This window comes from Cavia porcellus, unplaced genomic scaffold (genome assembly GCF_034190915.1).
Source record: "Cavia porcellus strain 051 isolate PalLab524CR breed Dunkin Hartley unplaced genomic scaffold, mCavPor4.1 scaffold_2, whole genome shotgun sequence".
NCBI classification, from domain to species: domain Eukaryota; kingdom Metazoa; phylum Chordata; class Mammalia; order Rodentia; family Caviidae; genus Cavia; species Cavia porcellus.
The window spans coordinates 855258-867447 of NW_026947485.1; the positions used below are offsets into that span (position 1 = coordinate 855258).

At 42.7% G+C, this 12190-nt stretch overlaps 1 long non-coding RNA gene across 1 annotated transcript; it reads left to right on the plus strand.

The window, feature by feature from the left end:
- Positions 1-10055: 10055 nt before the first annotated feature.
- LOC134472569 (uncharacterized) lies at positions 10056-11945 on the plus strand. Its single transcript, XR_010042458.1, has 2 exons — positions 10056-10254; positions 10397-11945. It is a non-coding gene; the product is annotated as an uncharacterized LOC134472569 (long non-coding RNA).
- The last annotated feature ends 245 nt before the right edge of the window (positions 11946-12190 follow it).

Consider the following 12190-nt stretch of genomic DNA (forward strand, 5'->3'; position numbering starts at 1 on the left):
CCTTGTTTCATACCTTTTAGGAAACACCCAGAAAGGTGGATCTCCCATTCCTCATTCTGTGGGAGACTCGCACCCCTCCGGTCTCCTCCCAGAGCCGGGAGCACCCGGGGAGGACGTGTGGTAACTGCATTGAAACGCGATTGCCCTACGGTAACCGCCAAGAGCTTACAAAATAAATCTGCTCATTGTGTAACTTTAATATCTAAAAGAAAGGAAGGGCTAGTGGTGGTTTTCTTCAGAAACTGGGAAAAGAAGCCCACATCCGCAGCAATAAAATCTTTCTGCGGTCTGAAGTTTTCTTAGTTTCCACAAAGCATCACAGTCTCTGTGGCCCATGCAGCTGTGGACGAGCCCAATTCTGGCCCTCAAGTCTCACTCGCTGCCCTGTGCCCACTGGCTGGGCCGAGTGTCCTGGGCAGGAGCCCGTGGTCCCTGTGCACACACGAAGCCTAGTGCTGCGCTGGCTGCTCGGCCCGGATGGCAGGCGCGCTGGTCTCGGTCTCCAAGACGTGGCCTGGGTCACAATGTGCTGGTGTCAGTCTCCTGATCATAGGGCCCGGGTCACAGGCATGCTGATGTTGGTCTCCAGGACACAGAGCCTGGGTGACAGGTGCCCTGATCTCAGTCTCCTGGACACAGGGCCCGGGTCACAGGCACACTGGTCTCGGTCTCCTGGACACAGGGCCCGGGTCACAGGCGCACTGGTCTCGGTCTCCTGGACACAGGGCCCGGGTCACAGGCGCACTGGTCTCGGTCTCCTGGACACAGGGCCCGGGTCACAGGCGCACTGGTCTTGGACTTGGGGACATGGGCCAGAAAGGAGCAGCAAACCTTCCCTCCTAGGAGGGCTTTGGGGCACACAGTGGTCGTGGTGGGCTGGGCGGGGCCGAGAAGGCAGTGTGTTGGGCCAGGTTCTCAGCAGGGTGTCACCGAATTAATACAGGGATGGGACGTCATCTGGTCATCGGAAAAAGTTCCAACATCTGAGGACTCCGAACTCTACCCTCTATGGCTGTGACTTTGAGAGAGCATGTTTTCTAAAATAGCAAGCAATAAAACATCATCTCAGCCCTCGTGGTTGGTCAGTTTATCCAGAAATATAAACAGCAGTTCCCCTGCCCTATCTGCAGGCTGTCATTATCAAAGTCACCCCCATGAGGGAAAAGAATGCATACTAACCGAAAAGCAAATAGCAGAGGCATTTTTGCTGTTTTAAACTTAAAAACTAGGCAGCCTCAGATCAAACTGGACTCACAGGCATAATTTTTCCTTCTCTGTTGTCTTGGAAAAGTTTGAAATAGTTGCCAACAACAACAACTAAAAAATTGAGAGATCTCTCAGACTTGGTTCTCAAGTTTTCAAAGCTCTGAGAGCAGGTCACACCCTCCCGCGTCTTCTCCTGGAGGTGGGGACTTGGGCTTTTGGGGACCCGCCTGCTGCACGCACTGGCCACCTGCCTGCCCCGGAGACCTGGTCCTGCTGGGGTCGTCCACGCAGCTAAGTGACTCTGCAGACACCACACAGGAGGCGGTCCTGTCTGGAATCACAGTGGCAAAGAGACCCCTTAGCTGCTAAGTGCCCCAGGACAATGTGCTGCCTTCATTAACTTATTGAACAAGAAAAAGTGAAAATCAATATATTGAAATTTAAATGATGTGAACCAGATAGAGAAATGTGATTTCAAAGAAAGCTTAAAGAGGAGCTGGCATGTAATGTAGCAGATTAATAAGCGTGAAGATGAAGAAGGAGTAGAACTAAAATACTGAAGGAGTGGCTGTTACATAATACATCTCCATGCCGTATCGTGAGTACAGGTCAACTGTGTTTAATACGCAGTGGACACACAGCTACGTGGCAGGCTGTGGGTGTCACCCCTTGAGCTTTCTCTGTGGGGCTGGGGATGTCTGCACGCAAGAGCCTAAATTCCTCCCCGGAGGCACAACTATTTGTTGCTTCAAGAATTTCTCTACAGCATGTATTTCATTATTTAGAATTTTGATTTTTAAAATAAAACACATTTCACTTGTTTCTTTATTGACTTATTTTAAAATTTAGACTTCTGAAAAGTTCATCTTTTGAAATGTTAGGCCTATATATCCTCTTAGAAGAAAGAGATACTTTTACTTAACACTAGAAGTTAGAAGCCAAGAGTCTAATCTCTTTTTTGAAAATAATTTATGGAACTAAAAAGTGATCTGGGCCCAAGGATGATTTTGCATATAATCAGCTGCATTCTTTCATAGCCTGGAACTTGTTTTTGAATATTTACTTTGTTTCAGCAGTTGCAGTGTCATTGATTATGTATAGCTGTTTTATAGAAAAAATTAAAAAGCTATACAAATAAATTCTAAATTTCCCTAAGAAGGTAATTTTTATATTAAAATTCACAGCACTGCATAATTATAGCATATGTACTAACGCATAATTCTACGTATAGGTGATTTCAGAACTCTGGGTAAGTGAATTATCTTTCAGTGGTTGCCGGGATTTTAAGATAGTTGCTCTGTTTTCTCTATAACAAGTACAGTGAAAGTGGTATCAGAAAGTATGTAATGTGTTTTTAATTGATGTTGCATGTGTCTCTGGATCAGTGGTATAGCTCCTGTTTTACAGGGTTATAAACTTTAGGCTCACTATCATCCACCTGTGGGCAGAGCCAGGATTAGAACTCAGACTCCTGAGTTGGCCATCATCCTTGGCTCCTGGTCTCGACCCCTCAAGGCGTAGCCTTTTGGAAACATAAAGTGCACCCTGAATTCTTCATCTTTCCTTTGAAAATATTTAACGTAGACCTTGCCTTTCATTCTTCAAAGACAACCTGTCATGTCATTTTATGAGGCCACTACGGCAGCATGAGGGTGCTGTGTCCACAGAGAAAGGCTCGGGCTCTTGGCTGTCTCAGGTCTCTCACCTGCTGCTGTGTCCCCACACCAAGAGCCCTTGGTGCTGTCCAGCAGCCCCTGCTTCACTGAGGACCCGGCGGCCTGTATTTCGGAAAGGGAAGTGTTTTTAGGAGGTGCCAGGCCCATCTCTAGCCTTCCCTCCTTTCCCTCGAGGGCTCCCCTTTTATGACCCTGATTTTTATCTGATGCAACTTTTACTGCTTGTAATTTTAGTGTGTGCCTTCACATAAGTCCATTTCAAGGAAAGTATGTTCCACATTTATTTGGTCTCTTGAATCTTTTTTTAGTTTCTTTTTTCTGAAAGGTGTTGTGACTTTTTCCCTTGACTTCAGCTTTGTCTTTCAATTAGGACTCTGAAAACCCTTGGGCTTTATGACCTGACTCATTAGGCTTGCACCTGCCTTTGGGTGGAGTGTGGCAGTTGGTTATACATCCCCAAGAATCAGCCTTTCCATCCCCTTACGGGCACCTGGTGGTGCGGACACTGGAGCTGGCTCCCCACTCTGGCCAATCTCACGTCTCTCCCCTCCGGCTGCCGCTCTTGGTCTCCAGTAATCTCTGTTCTTTCCTCTATGAACTCAACTTTTTCAGCTTCCATGAAAGCATGAAAACATGGTTCTAACTACTATAATTTTTATGTTGTCTTTTTCCTTAGTATATCTTTCATTTATCCTTTATGTTAGACTACTTCTTGCGTGTGCTCACTTACTCTGTCCTAGGTTTTTCCCACTCCTCTGCTGCCGTGCTCAGACTGTCTGGCTACGCACCTAACTTCCTTCTTCTCTTACTCGGCCTCTGTTTGCATTCCCCTCCTCCTCCTGCTTGCCTTTGTTTTCCCTTTGTTTTGTATTTATGTGTCTCCTTTCTTCTGTAGCAGACATCCCATATCCTGTTGAGTCAGGAAAAATGTAGGAAAGAAATAGGATCTCAACAACCAGACTTTTCTCTGTTCTTATTTGTGCTATGTTTTAATGATCATGGCAATTATTTTTGATAGTAATCAATTTTAAGTGGATAGTCAAAAACATGAAACTAAGTTATATAGTAGATTTAACCAAACTCACATCTGTTTAACTCAGAAAACAATTTATAGAAAGAAAAGTGTACTTCATGTAGAATGTCTCTTTCTTTTTCTATTTACTTGTGAGATTGCTATGGGCAAAATAGTATTTTGAAATAAATTCTCTATGTTTAGTTTTTCACAGCCCACGATTATTCTTGATTTTATAATGTATTCCAGGGTCATCTTGGTCATTACAGACTAGGTTCTGTTAACAATAACATCCACTGAGATTTTGCTGTTTCAGTGTGGCTCAACCAAAAACAGATACAAGTTGAAAAATGGGAAGCATTTCAGTATTTATTCTGAACGTATAAAGGGAGAAGGCTGACTCTCTACCAGTGTGAAGGTTTGCAAGGAGCCTCAGAGAGGATTCTGCTCCCTGTTGTTGCCCTCAGCAGCCTGGTGCGTGGACCCCCAGTGCCTCATTAGTAATGGGGCCTGCAGTTCCTGCGTCCATCTCTGCCCACCACCTGTGCTAGGAATGGAGCTGGCGCTGTCAGTGCAAATGAGAACACAGAGCCCATAGAGGAAGGGTGACCCTGTGTGGAAGAAGGAAGACAGGGCCGGGCTGGACGCGTCAAGCTCAGACAGAGTGAGAGGAGGTTACTCACGTGACAGCAGTTCCAGTGATGACTGACAGCCGCTCAAGGCCCACGTTCTTTTTTTTTTTTTTATCAAGGATCAACATGTAACACTACATAACAATTATTAAAAACTAGTGTGACTTAATATTTACATAAACCAGGATTTGCCCAAGGCCACCGAGTAGGTACATATACATGCGATAAATTTTATATCCATGTCTGTCTGACTGCAGAGACTGAATTTCTCAGTTCTTAGCACTTGCACTCTACCCGCGCTATCGAGTACTATATACCAAACATTATGCCAGGATGTGTTATTTTCCTCTATAAAACTGTGGAATTCAGGTTGTTCCTATTTTGCCATGTATTTTAGTGTCTGAGTGAGATAAAATGCATGAATTAGAGGAATGAGAAAGGAGGTACCTATTGTCTAAATCCTTCTCACGGGCCCTACCCCAACTTCCTACAAAACACATGTATGCAAATTCAACAGATGAAACTGCATTTCCTGATGGTTTGAAATTTAATGTGTGGTACTTTGCATTTTACTAAGTGTCATGGATTAAAAACTGGTGATCAACTTAACACCAGTTGAATTAAGTCAGCACGGTGCTGAGCATAGATGTCCCACCCGAGGAAAGTTGCTAGCCTAAGTAGAGATGTGGAGAAGGTGAGCTGGGCATTGTGGGCTTCTCTAAGTGTTGTTGTTTGGGCTGTTGGTTCTCCTGGAGGAGCTCATCATGACTAGCTCTCCCAGTGTGAGTCAACCATTGTCACTGGAGGAGCTTAGGACCTTGTTGGTGAGAGTGGCTGTGGTTCACTTTGGGGGCGCTCTGGTCCTTGCATCAGGCATTGCTTCCTGGATCCAGAGAGTAAGGTGTGTACTGTTTAATCTCCAGGAGAAACTCATCACACTGGCTTTCAGGCATGTACTCAACTGTTCTTATCGTTGTAGGAGCTTGGGACCTTTGTGTTGCTGAGGATGGCTATAGTACTTTTCAGGGAAGTCCTGGTTCTTATTTTGAGTGTGACTTCTGGCTCCAGTGCAGAACCCTCAGCCTACTAGCACGGTTCCTTCAGCCCACTTACATAGACTTTCTAGCTTCCATGGCTGACCTTTGGGCCTTCCCCACTACGGATCCCTAAAACAGACTGGCATGAGTTCTTGTGGGCTCTAGACCTCCAGCTGGACTTGTGGGAGGCACTGTTGTGGGCTCTAGGTCTTCATCTGGACTCATGCAGGACATTTTGCTGTGGGATCCAGGCCCTTAGCTGAATATTCTGAGTCTTTTGTTGTGGACAGATTTCCTGCATTTTCTTGTATTAACTTTAGGTGGCCATCATAAAATAATATTATGAATTCTGTGTCCTGATTCTAATGTTCTCTGTACAACCCCTGACTACAACTCTAAGAAACCTACATTCTAAGAGTTTGAATGCTGTCAGTTTTATTACTTGGTCACTTTTTAAGTCATCACAGTGTTTGTCATCTAAGAAAATAATTACTGTTACAGTTGCTAGTAGGAAATGACACGTTAGTGAATTATATAGAAGCAATGTAATGGTTCCATAGAGCACAGGAAAATAAACAGGAAATGACAATCAATTTTCTGTACCAGAAGAGCAAAGGCAGTCCTAATAAACAAGACTTTCTTCCTCTTACTCTGCATGCTGTAAGTCCTGTGACTCACTTGGGAAGCTTTTGTTTTCCATCTAAAGTGTTTTTGCCATGAGAATTGTATAAAATAATAGTTTAAGTTCATTTTCATAAAAGTAATTAAACTTTACCATTTTTTATTGTAGCAACAAACCAAGCAATAAATAGAGGGGAAAGGCCACAAATACAAACTTTTAATTCAATGTAGTAAAAAATTAGATCTTCTGAGCAAGGAAAATGATGGTAAAATGCGTGAAATTAATCATGTTTGAAAAATAAATCAAATAAAAACAAAAACCTGTGGGAAACTTCTATTGTGACAAGCTACAGACCAACAGGGGTAGTGTTTAAAATACCCTCAATCATGCTATTTGCAGTCATTTCAGATAGATTACTAAGTACCAGGAACCTGGCAAAAAGCCCTGATTGTCTGTGTTAAGGATACAGTGAAAAAATAAAAAAACAGACTAGTTTAGTAATATATGAGTGGCTGGGAAGTCAATGTCTCCAGATGAGTCCTCTCTCGACATTCCATTTCAGCCAATATTTATTGTTGTAAACAATGATAGGCAGGGCCAATGAAAGATTCCAGCTTGGCAGAAGAGTCAGAAGTTTATGACTGAATGGGCAAGTATAATCCTGGGAGACCTCAAGAGGGCAGAGACGGCCTCATGCTAAGGAGGTTCTCGTCCTGGAATATAATCCTGGGCTGACTCAGGTGGTCTTATGCTAAGAAGAGCTAATGGGAAATCTCAGATGAGTGGTAGTGATAATGTCAAGTTTCCACTTTATCCCTTAGGGAAGTATGCAGAATTAGCCATTGTGAATTTGTTGTCCCCAACAACTAAATATCTGACAAAGATTGACTCTTTAAATTCTTTAATCCAGGATAATTTGTTCTTAAAATAGTTCATAAATTCATAACTAGATTAATCCAGAATGATGTAGTGAGAAAGAGAATGCATTGCATGTGCATGTGTTAAAATGCACACATGTGACAGACACTCAGCTTGATGAGTTTCTTCAGGACAGTGCAGTGGAGAAGCATTTGCACAGTCTCTGGTTCTTGTCTCAATAATGACCTGCTTATGAGTAACACTGGTGTAGTTGTCAGAGACCCATGTTGCTGGGGATTTTGTAGAAGGAGCTTTGCTCTAGGCAAAGCATTAGTGCCTGTGGCTTACTACTGATAGGATCTTGTGTTAATTTGCGAATTCCCAGGTTAAATGGAAAGAACTGAGTTTAAATTCTTCCAGTTAGCAATTCATGCAAATTTCAAACTTTTATTTACAGAAGACACATATATGTAATATACACATAAATAAATCTGTTTTCAAGGTCATCTTCTTTTCAAAACAAGCAGGAAGTATTATAAAAGTTCTGTTTTGGTAATACCCCAAAATATACAACATATATTTTAACTTTTGTGGAGTTACTTGAAACTACCTTTATTTTAAAACACTAGTGTGGAAAGTTTGCTGAACAGTGAGTAGAAAGATGTCCACGGCACACAGCCTTAAGCTTCCATGGAGAAACGTGACGTGAAGGTGGTGAGTAAGGCTCCTGTTGGGGGTGACCGCTTGCATCCACTCATATTTTCATGATTAGTTTAAAGATATTAATTATTCTCCCAAGCAGCAAACATTTGACAAGTCTGACTCAATATTGTGCTTTAATCATTCTCACTGTAATGAGTGTGCAACTGGCTTGAACAGCACATCACAACCCCTCCCCAGCCCCCCAAGAGCGTATTATTTCTCCTGGAAAAGCCTGAGACACAGTCCAGGGAAACAGGTTTTGCCTAGCCCTAGGGAAAGAATAGAGTATCTTGCTGCACAATAAAGGCTTTAGTGTCAGACTCACAGCAGGGCCAAAGCAGCAGGGCTTGGGAATCTCACAGAGCTTTTGCCCCGCAGGGTGCAGGACACAGGGTGCAGGGTACAGGGCACAGGGTGCAGGGCACAGGGCGCAAGGGGCAGGGTTTGTTAGAGCTGATAGATGAGTGATGCATCTTCTTTCTGCATCCATCCTCCCCTTTAGATCCACTCTTGGCATTGAACAACCCATGGCTTTGTATAAGTAAAGATGACACATAGGTGCCACAAATTGTCACACAGCACGCCCTGTTCTGGAAGTCCCCTAGCAGAACGCTCACCTTTTCTCCCTGGACTCCTGGTCCCCACGGGCCTTTCAGTGCCTGGCTTTTCATTGCCTTGATAGCTTCTTTCACAGGGAAGGAATTGCATAGCTCTCTGTCAGACCCTCGAAATGTGCTGCTCTTTTACTCTTTTCTTGGATATAAACTGAATTAACTTTTCATTTCTTCTTGCTATCTCAGATTGCTCTGGAAAACCTCAGATGTTCTCCTTTGGAGAGGGGAAGAGAAGGACGAGAGTGAGAGGAGAATATCAGGAGACCTAGAGAAAAACTACTTTAAAATATTATTTCTTAATCAGTTATGAGTGGTTTAAACAATATTTTTTGCTCTTCTATATTTTAATAAATTTTCTACAATAAACATGATTTTCATCTAGCAAAACATTACTAAGTTGAAATTATTTTCAGAAAATGCAAAGGCAGTTGAAAGCATATTTTATCTGAAGATTGGGGGATAAACTTATTGTGGATAAGTGCTGCCCAAAGAAATATGTGAGCCAGGCTTGTAATTTTTGTTATTTTTATTACTACATGTTTGCAGTACATAATGATTATATTATCATAGGGATTTGGGAAATATACTTAACATATTTTAATCTTTGTAGTATTGAAAAGATAACAAGCAAAACTGATTTTTAAGAATATAGTCTGGTGCTACTCCATTTGCCTACTTTTGAATTTCTTGCCTGTATTTTTAGAGTCATAAAAATTCCCTGATCAAATCAATTTCACCAGTTGCTCTCTTCCTCTAGTCTTCTGGCTTCCGGTCATCACTCCATTGAGTTGAGGGCACCACACATCCAACTCCATCCTTCTACTTTTGGGTGTCCGATCTCTGGTGTGGGCTGAAGAGGCAGTGCTCTCCATACTGTGCTATCCTATGCAATCGTGGAGGTCACTGACCTTCTCCTAGGCTTTCCCATTCCATCCATCCATCCATCTGTCTGTCTGCTAGTTCCATTCCATTTGGATTATTGTAGCTCTAATCTACTTCAAAATCAGGAGTGGTGATTTCTCCAAGGCTGTTTTTCATGCTTATGATTGTTTGGCTGTATAGTGTCTCTTGTGGTTCCACAAGAATGTTAGGACATTTTTTCTGTTTTTGTAAAGAAAATCTTTCAATTTTTGGTAATGATTACATTGAATATATAGATTAAGATCCGTGCAGCAAAAGAAACAATGAACAGAGTGAAGAGAAAACTTACACACTAAGAGGAATATTTGCATTCAAATCATCTGACATGTGCTTAACTTCTGAAATCCATAGGAACTCAACAGCAAAAAGACAAATAACTAAAAATTAACCAAGGACTTTTACTGACATTTCTCAAGAGAAGAAGACATACAAGTGGCTCAAAGGCCTAGGAACAGGTCCTGGACACCACTAGTTAGCAGGGAAATGTGGATCCAAACCACAGTGAGAGCATCTCACGCCGATGAGGAGGCACCTATGGAAAGAGTGCTGGGATGCCCAGGAGAAAAGAATGCTTAGGTACTGTTGGTAGGAAAGTAAAACAGCACAGACTCCCTCACATTACAGCAGAAATGCCATGTCACTCAACAGCCCCACTCTGGAATTTATACCCAAAAGGAACAAGTCAGAATCTCAAAGTACACTGGTGCCTTGTATTCACTGTGGCATCACGCGCACAGTCAGGATAGTGAAACAATGCCTCTAGGCATAGATGAGTGGATGCAAAACACAGGCTTTCATTCAGCCTTGGAAAAGGAGATCCTGGGACTTGTGACAATGAAGATGAGCTTGGACACATTGTGCTCTGTGAGATAAGCTGGACACAGAAAGAAACATAATGCATGATCTCATTTATCTATGGGATGTAGAAACCTGCATTGGACCATGGATTGGAATGTGGATTGCAGGGGACACAGGTACCTGGGACTTTTGGTTAAAGAGCACAGAGGTTCAGTTAGTGGGATGAGTAAGTCCTGGAGCCTCACGTACACATGCTGGTGATTACACCACACTGCATACTTGTGGTTGCTGAGTTGAATGTGTGTGTTCTCCCCACAGGCATGCACGGAATCTCCACTAGAAGAGGCGGTGGAAACGTTGACTAGCTTGATGGCGAACATCATGTCACAACACAGATGATTTCAAAACATCAAGTTGAACAACTTAAGTGTGTACAGTTTTTGTTTGTTATGCCTGAATTAAACCAAGGACAAGCAATGGCAGTGATTAAATGGGAAAAACAATAATGCAGTCAGTAGAAAAAAACTTCCTACTTTCTCAGTAGCGTATGTTTGTGGTCCGTCATGTTTGCATTCCTGGTGAGGGCCTGGTGCATGCATGTAATACATCTTGATTCCTCTTCACATCCCAATTTCCCTGCCTCCCTCCTCCTTTCCTGTTTGTGGGTCTGATTTCTTCCTCTTAGCTGACTGTGCTGTCTAAACATCTGGCTCTACAATGAGAGTGTGGGGAAGACGAGTGTACTCACTGGTCTTGATTTTAGGACTAACGTTTCTTGGTTTTGCCGTTCAGCATGCACTGCTGTGTGTTTGCTGCATCCGGCCTTTACCAAGGTAGGAAGATGGGGTGCAGCTGGCCTGGTTGGAAGGGGCCCAGGACGCAGTGCAGCATGGTTCTTGGGACCCTGCTGAGATGTCTGGTGAGAATCCAAGCTGGTCCTTGCTCACATGACCCTTTGTGCTGTGAGCATGGGAAACAGGAAAAGGAAATGACAAGGTGTTGGAGGCTGTAAACCACATCCTGGCTTTCCTCCCGATAGCTTGCCTGTGCTCTGAGCTGTGCTTTGATTTTTATTGTCCTCCCGTTTTCACTCGACCCAAATGCGCTCTGCAGAGCACGTGATCTTCACTCTTATTTTTATTTTCATGCTTCTAATAAATGTGAAACTCTGCCACCACTTTATTTCATTCAGTTCTTTGTTTGGAACAGAAAAGGACTTAGAAATCACCTCTACGGGGAGACTCCAGCACCCTACAGCTTGGGAGCATTTTGTTCAGGGATTTTATCATGAAGGGATGTTGAATTTGATCAAATGCTTTTTCTGTGTCTATTGAGATGGCCAAAGCAATTTGAACTGCATATTGATAAATTGCATTAACTGATTTGCAAGTGTTGACACGTTTTTGCATGCTTGGAATGAAACCATTCTAATCTCAGTGTATGATTTTTCTTTATGTGCTGACTTCTATTTGCTAGTTTTGCTGGGGAGTTTTGTATCTAAATTCATCAGGGATATTGGTCTGGAGTTTTCCTTTTTTTTGTTGGGCCTTTTGTCAGATTTTGGTGTGATGGTAATGCTGGCTTCACAGAATGAGTTTGCAAGGGTTCACTCCACTTCAATACTTTGAAGTTATTTTGGAAGCATCAATGTTAGTTCTTCTTTAAAAGTCTGACAAAATTGAGCAGTGTAACTGTCTAGTCCTGAGCTCTTCTTTGCTGGAAACACCTTATTATTAACTCATTTTCACTGCTTGTTACTGAAGTATTCCTGTATTTAGTATCTTCATGGTTGAATATCAGTATGTCATATGTATCCAGAATTTTGTTTAGATTTTCCTGTTTGTTATTATATAGTTTTTCAAGGAAATCTCCAGTGGTTTGTGATGTCTCCTTTTTTGCCTCTAATTTTATTTATTTGGGACCTCTTCCCCCTCAAGAGTTATCTAATTAAAGGTTTTCGAAAGAACCAACTCTTTGTTTCACTGGTTGTTGGTACCGCTCTTTAGATTCTCTTTTTTCCTTGCCTTGGCAGGGCCTCGTGCGTGCTGGCAAGTGCTCTACCTCTGAGCTACATTACTAGCCCGGCAGTTTTATTTGTTTCTTCTCTGATTC